The following is a 6,934-nucleotide window of genomic DNA, read 5'->3' on the forward strand; positions in this document are numbered from 1 at the left end:
TACCCTTTGTGGAGATTACTATAGCCAAGAAAAACACATTGGGTGGATCGAAACTCGAGCTTGTGGCGATTATATGGACGCAAATTTGGGTAGCAAGCACACCCAAAAATTTAAGAGAGTTATAATCAGGTGTTTGATGATATAATCGCTCTAATGGAGTGGAATTACCAATGACCTTACTCGGAAGACGATTGATAAGATAGGTGGCTGCGATAAATGCTTCATCCCAATATTTGAGAGGCATGGAGGCATGTGCAAGGAGGGAAAGACCAACTTCAACAATGTGGCAATGTTTTCTCTCAGCAGAGCCGTTTTGCTGATGAGCATGAGGGAAAGAGACATGATGTTCAATGCCTATGCTACGGAAGAAAGAGTTGAGCTTTTCATACTCCCCTCCCCAGTCACTTTGGACTGCCAAAATTTTCCTGTTAAAGTGCCTTTCAACAAGCTTTTGGAATTCTTGAAACACAGAAAAAACTTCAGATTTGTGCTTTAACAAGTAAATCCAAGTAAACTTGCTAAAATCATCAATGAAACTGACATAATATTTTTTTCTTCCAAAAGAATCTCTAGCATGACCCCATACATCACTGTAAATAAGCTCTAAAGGAGCATGAGACACACTGTTTGACCTAGGATAAGGGAGTTGATGACTCTTGGCACACTGACAAGCTTCACAAATGGACTCACTGGATTGACTATATGACAAGGGCAAATTGCCTCTATTAACTACTTGTTTGACTATGATTGATGATGGGTGTCCTAATCTTTGATGACACCGTGCCAAAGAGGGCTTGATGACAGAATAAGCATGACGACGCCTGTGGTTGAAAACTCCGGATGAGATGGGGTAGAGCCCTCCAATGCATCTATCATGATGTAGAAGTTCCCTCGTTGCCCGATCCTTTATAAAAAAGTAACGAGGGTGAGTTTCAAAGAAGACATTATTATCAGTGGCTAAGCGAGACATAGAGGCAAGGTTTTTATCAGCTTGTGGAACATGAAGAACATCGTTTAGAACAAGATCACGTTTAAGAGTAGGAGAATTAATAAAAGCTTGACCGATGTGTTGAATATCCATACCTCCACCACTTGCAGTGTGAATCTGATCGTTGCCAAGGTATTTCTCCCGGAGAGCGAGTTGCTCTAGTTCAGCAGTAACGTGGTCGGTTGCACCAGAGTCTACGTACCACACACCATCGCCCCCTTGCTCGCGCATAGCTGCAGCAACAAGACGTGCGTCGGGGACAAAATCCTCATCACACCTATGCCAGCAATCCAGAACTTCATGTCCTGCCTTTTTGCAGAGTTGGCACTGAGGGCGCCCCCGGGAGGAAGAGGAGCGGCGGCCGGAGTTGTTGTTGAAGCCGCCGCCTGCTGGTTTGTTGGTGTAGTTGCTGGAGTTATTGTAGCCGCCGCCACCAGAGCTGTTGTAGCCGCCATCTCCCTGAAAGTGGCCACGCCCGCGCCCACCGGTGCGGGGCTGCCCCTGGTGACCGCGCCCACGGCCGCGACCATGAGAGACAGCATTGGCAGAAGATTGGCGAAGGTTGGTGCCGTGAAGAAGACTGAGGCGGGCATCAAAGCTCAGGAGCTGGCTGTAGAGCTCCTGAACCGTGATCGGTTCCACCCGAGCAGCAAGCGCCGAGACGACGGGATTATATTCCATGTCCAGTCCGGCGAGAATTTTGGAGATGATCCCCGGATCGGAGAGCGCGGCGGCGGTGCAGGCAACTTCATCTGTAAGACTTTTAATCTTGCCAAGGTACTCAGCCATTGTCATATTACCTTTCTGAAGATTGGTCAGCTCGATGCGGGTGTTTATGGCTTGAGCTTGACTCTGAGCAGCAAACATGGCATGAATGGCACGCCAAACTTCGGCCGGCGTCTGGAACGTGGCGACCTGTGCAAGGATATCGCGGGAAAGAGAGCCCATCAAATATCCTTGAAGTTGCTGCTGTTGTGCATACCAGAGGGTTCTTGCAAAGTTGGCGATCTGCTCTTCTTTGCCGTCCTTGGTGATGGTGAGGGTGGGCGGCGGTGCCGGGCTCTTCTCGTCGAGGTGATGCTCCATCTGTGCTCCTTTGATCTGCGGCAGCACGACGGCCTTCCAGAGAAGAAAATTCCCCCTCGTCAGCTTCTCCTGTGGTGGTGGTCCAAGGGATGCGGTGGTGGTGGTGGATGAGGAGGCGAAGGTGGTGGAGGAGGTGGTGGAAAGTGCACCCATGGTGCTGGGCAACATGGCGGCGGAGGTGGTAGACATGCTCTCGATGGAGGAAGGTAGCTAGATGCGTTTTTGTTGAGGAAGAGGCTCTGTTACCATGTCAAATATTATGGGAAGCGTAGAACCCTTTGCTCGGGCCGCACTGCATTATATGGAACATATGCCGTGGCTTACAAGTTTGGATCGAGACTAGATCGATCGGTTTACAGAGAGATATTCGGGAGAGGTTGAAACAGAAGAAGAGATAGAATAGGTTTACAATTTAAAGAGAATTCTATCCCTATACAACAACTAATTTTAACAAATGGACCTTTCTTTTTTAGGGATAAGCAAATTAACTCCTAGTATACCATTATAATTAGGCAGACTGTCAAATGCTATGTTGCTTCTTCAAGGAAGACATTCATTTCGTTGCATTTGTACTTTCAAGCTCCGTCCAAGCACCAGCGCGCCCGAGCTCCCTCCAGAGCGGCTTGCGCCACACCACCCTGAGCGGAAAGGACCCCGCCGCCGCCGAGCCACATGGGTTTTGCCCGGCGAGTCCTACCGACAGCAGCGAGGGGGTGGGCGATGACCGGGTGTGGCTCTGGCGGCAGCTAGGGTTCGCTCCTGGCCACCTGCGGGAGCGACCGAGGAGTGAGTCATTCTATGAATTCTGATGTGGTTTTCATCAATACGTAATCATGAAACTCGGAGCCTCGACGCCCACTCAAACCCCCTCGTCCCTCTGCTTGGGCTACTTGGGAAACCTAGCGCGTCGCCGGTATGCTCCCCTGCAGCACCTCCTTGCGTGTGCTTTTGCTATAAATGGAAAACCCATTGGGGCGTAGCAGCAAGGCAAGACTTCCTTGCACATGTATGCTCCATATAAAAATTTCCTTTTAAGATGATAGATAGGTTGAGAAATATAGCAATTCCTGTTATTTTGGCTACTACTCCGACATTGTTATCGGTTATATTAGGAACAATCACCATGAGGTGTGTCCAAGTATGACTAGTCACTAAAAGTGGTAGTTTACCAGGTGCGCCAGCTCTGTATAAATATACGTGTACCCCCGTCCCCATGAGAAACAAAGCAAGAAATCGATCAAAGCCAGGCCAGCTCAAACCAGGCCGCTCTTCTTCGAATACGTAGCTTATCGATCGAAAGCCATGACAAACATGGCCTTGATAAAAGGGATGGTGGAGCTGGCCCTAATCGGCGTATCGGCCCTCACTAGTGTTGGTTTGTCCTGGACAGCATGGAAGCTGTACGAGAGAGAGATGAAGCCCTCCTCCACGAAGACGGGCACCCTCAAGACCTTGGCCGCCGGCGCGTCTGATCCTGTCATCGGCCGCGACGACGAGATTGACCGCATCATCTGCATCCTCTGCCGCCGGACCAAGAACTGCGCAGCGCTCGTCGGAGCGGCCGGTGTCGGCAAGACGGCCATCGTCGAAGGCCTGGCCCAGCGCATCGCTGCTGGGATGGTCCCGACGCGCTCGCCGGGGCCCGCGTGGTGGAGCTCGATGTCGGGGCGATGGTCGCGGGGACCCAGTGGCGCGGCATGTTCGAGCAGCGCTTGAAGAATGCCATCAAGTAGGCGGAGGATGCGGCCGGAAAACTGATCCTCTTCATAGACGAGATGCACATGCTTGTTGGTGCTGGTGACAGAGGCGGCACTGTGGACGCTGCCAACATCCTCAAGCTGGCGTTGGCCCGTGGTCGCATCCGTTGCATAGGTGCTACCACGTCGAAAGAGTACCGAAAATACATAGAAAGGGATGTGGCACTGGAGCGACGGTTCCAAAGGGTTGACGTCGATGAGCCGAGCGTCCAGGCGACCCTTGCCATCCTGCAGGGGTTGAAGCAGCGGTACCAAGATCACCATGGCCTGATAATTCAGGACGACGCTCTTGTTTCTGCTGCCCAGCTCGCTGACCGTTATATTACAGGTATGTTCGTCATGTGATTCATAACTAGTTCGATTTACTTCCCTATAGGTTTCTGCATATTGAAGAGATCGTGGATTTTTATTGTTATCAGGCCGCCAATTTCCTGACAAAGCAATTGATCTAATGGACGAGGCATGCACTGCTGTGAAGTTGCATCAACCAAAAAAGGTGAAAAATAAGAAAACTAGCACTATAAATGCAGTGGAGGAGATAACCGTTGGTCCATGTCATATTGCACAGGTAAATTAGCATTCTTTGCAAACCGTATCCATGTGAGTAAGTTTCATTTGGTTCATGACATGTTCTATTGTTATATGAAGGTTGTGGGCTGATGGACTAAAATTCCGATCACTGCACTTGGCCGCGAGGAGGAGAAGTTCAGCCACCTAGTAGACAGATTGCATGAGAGAGTTGTTGGACAATATGAAGCAGTTAATTTAGTTGCGCAAGAAGTTCTACGTTCCAGGGTCGGCTTTGACGAATCTGGCCAACCAATTGGTGCATTCCTCTTTTTGGGCCCGATTGGTGTTGGAAAGACAGAGCTTGCAAAAGCACTCGCCGAGAAGCTTTTTGACAACGAGAAGACGTTAGTCCGCTTTGACATGTCAGAATATGCTGATAGTGGATCCGTGTCGCGTCTCGTTGGAGGACTTGGAAGGTTTAACTTGTACACTCTTTGCACTTGTATTTCTTTCCCAAACTTCCTTGTTGTGCCTCACTTTTCTATTTGACTTTCTGAAGCTATGAGGAAGATGGACAACTTACCGAGAAAGTCAGGAGACAACCATATAGTGTCGTTCTTTTTGACGAGGTGGATAAGGCACATCCCTCAATTTTCAAGGTTCTCATTCAACTCCTCGATGATGGCACGTTGATTGATGGAAAGGATCGGAACGTATATTTCAAGGACACTATCATAATCATGAGCTCTAATCTTGGAGCCGAGAACCTATCAGCTGGAACGGCTGGAGAAAACATAGCCACTGCACGGGATCTTCTCATGAAACAGGTATGTGTATCCCAAACTGTCCCTTGTAAAGTACCTGTGGGCACGACCAACATATTTACCAGTGGGATCTTCTCATGAAACAGGTTGAGAAACGCCTTAAGCCTGATTTTATCAACAAACTGAGTGAAATTGTGATATTTGAGGCACTTTCTCATGACGAACTGAGGGAGATCGTGAAAATCCAGATGAAGAGTGTCGTTGCTATGGCCGCTAAGAAAGGCATCTCTCTGTTTGCAACAGATGCCGCCTTGGACATCATTTGGTCAGAATCTCACGATACGGTAAGTACATGTTATTTTTACCAAATCAAATCATACAAATTTGCTTAGTCGTTTGTATGTCCCGCTTACGATGCATGCATGGGCTATGTATTGCAGGTGTATGGCGCAAGGCCTATTAAGAGGTGGATGAAGAAGAATGTGACGAGAGTTCTTGTGGACATGTTGGTCAATGGAGAAGCGTGTCAAGGCTCAATCATCTGCATCAATGCCACTGACGACAAGAAGGGGCTGAAGTAGCAGGAGGTGGCAGACTGAGGACAGCTAGAGCCTGCCGTTTGCATAGGCACGGACAGATTAGACCGAATTAATATGTGTGTCTTTAGTGATTCACCAAGCCCTTTTTTTAAGTGGTATTCATTACCCTCGCGAGCAGCGTCACACTCCTCAGCCCTGAGCCCGCGACGCTCCCCGGATCTTAAACAAAAGCCCAAACATTTTTTTATTTTTAAAAAAAGGAGGATGTACCTCCGGCCTATGTATCTAGATGATGCATGCAGCCATCTATATCTATCTATCTATCTATCTATATCTATATCTATCTATCTATCTATCTATCTATCTATCTATATCTATTTATATCTATACCTCTACTAATTACAGACTCCCAAGAAATTCTCACGTTAATCAGTAATTAGGAGCCGTTAATCTGGTGGGGCCAAATTATTACAGTCTAGATCTTTCGATGACTCCTTCAAAGTACCCACGTTGAAAAAAAATAAACTCCAAATTATGAGCCGTGTGATGTAGCAGATCTGAAGATTTAGTTTATAAAAAAACTGAAGATTGTTAGTTTATCAAAAGAAAAAACTGAAGATCGTTATAACTATTAGAAAAAGCAGATCGAAGATGCTCTTTGCCTGCGTCCTAGCCTCGCACGACTCTCCTTCATCTTCGTTAACCTAACAGAAAAATCTCATGTTCTCAAGAACTATAGGCAGCCCCTCTTCTAATATCTCAGGACTCAGCAAAGGAAACTAAATTACCATAGGCAGCCCCTCTTCTAATATCTCAGGACTCAGCAAAGGAAACTAAATTTAGCCTTCAAATTTGATTTGGTAGCCACAAATCACCTCTCTTCCCTTGGCCCCAGTATTTTCTTCTGTCAATTCCACCACTACAGGATGCAATCTAAGCGTTACCTCTCACAATGGGCGGCGAATCTTGCCTCCTAAATCCTCCTCCAGTCAGTTCCTGTTATGGCAAGACAAGGCTGATTGTTTGCCTCCCCGTGTGTTCTGATTTTGATCTGGCGGCGAATCACGTCTCTCAGATCCTCCTCCGGTCGATTCCTGTTTTGTCATGGCAAGGCTGTTCGTTGATCCTCCTCTGGTCGATTCCTGTTATGCCATGGCAAGGCTGTTCGTTAGCATCTTTGTGTGTTCTGATTTTGTCCAGGAAAAGGCAGGTTGAAAAGAACACCATCGATGTAGTATTCCATCTGCTGCCTCCAAGCGCTCTGCAACATGCGACGGCGAATTACAACGG

General features: G+C 47.9%; 1 pseudogene; it reads left to right on the plus strand.

The window, feature by feature from the left end:
- Window positions 1-3,744: 3,744 nt before the first annotated feature.
- On the plus strand, window positions 3,745-5,779 carry LOC123106521 (chaperone protein ClpB1-like; annotated as a pseudogene).
- Window positions 5,780-6,934: the final 1,155 nt, after the last annotated feature.

This window comes from Triticum aestivum, chromosome 5A, assembly GCF_018294505.1.
Source record: "Triticum aestivum cultivar Chinese Spring chromosome 5A, IWGSC CS RefSeq v2.1, whole genome shotgun sequence".
Lineage (NCBI taxonomy): Eukaryota > Viridiplantae > Streptophyta > Magnoliopsida > Poales > Poaceae > Triticum > Triticum aestivum.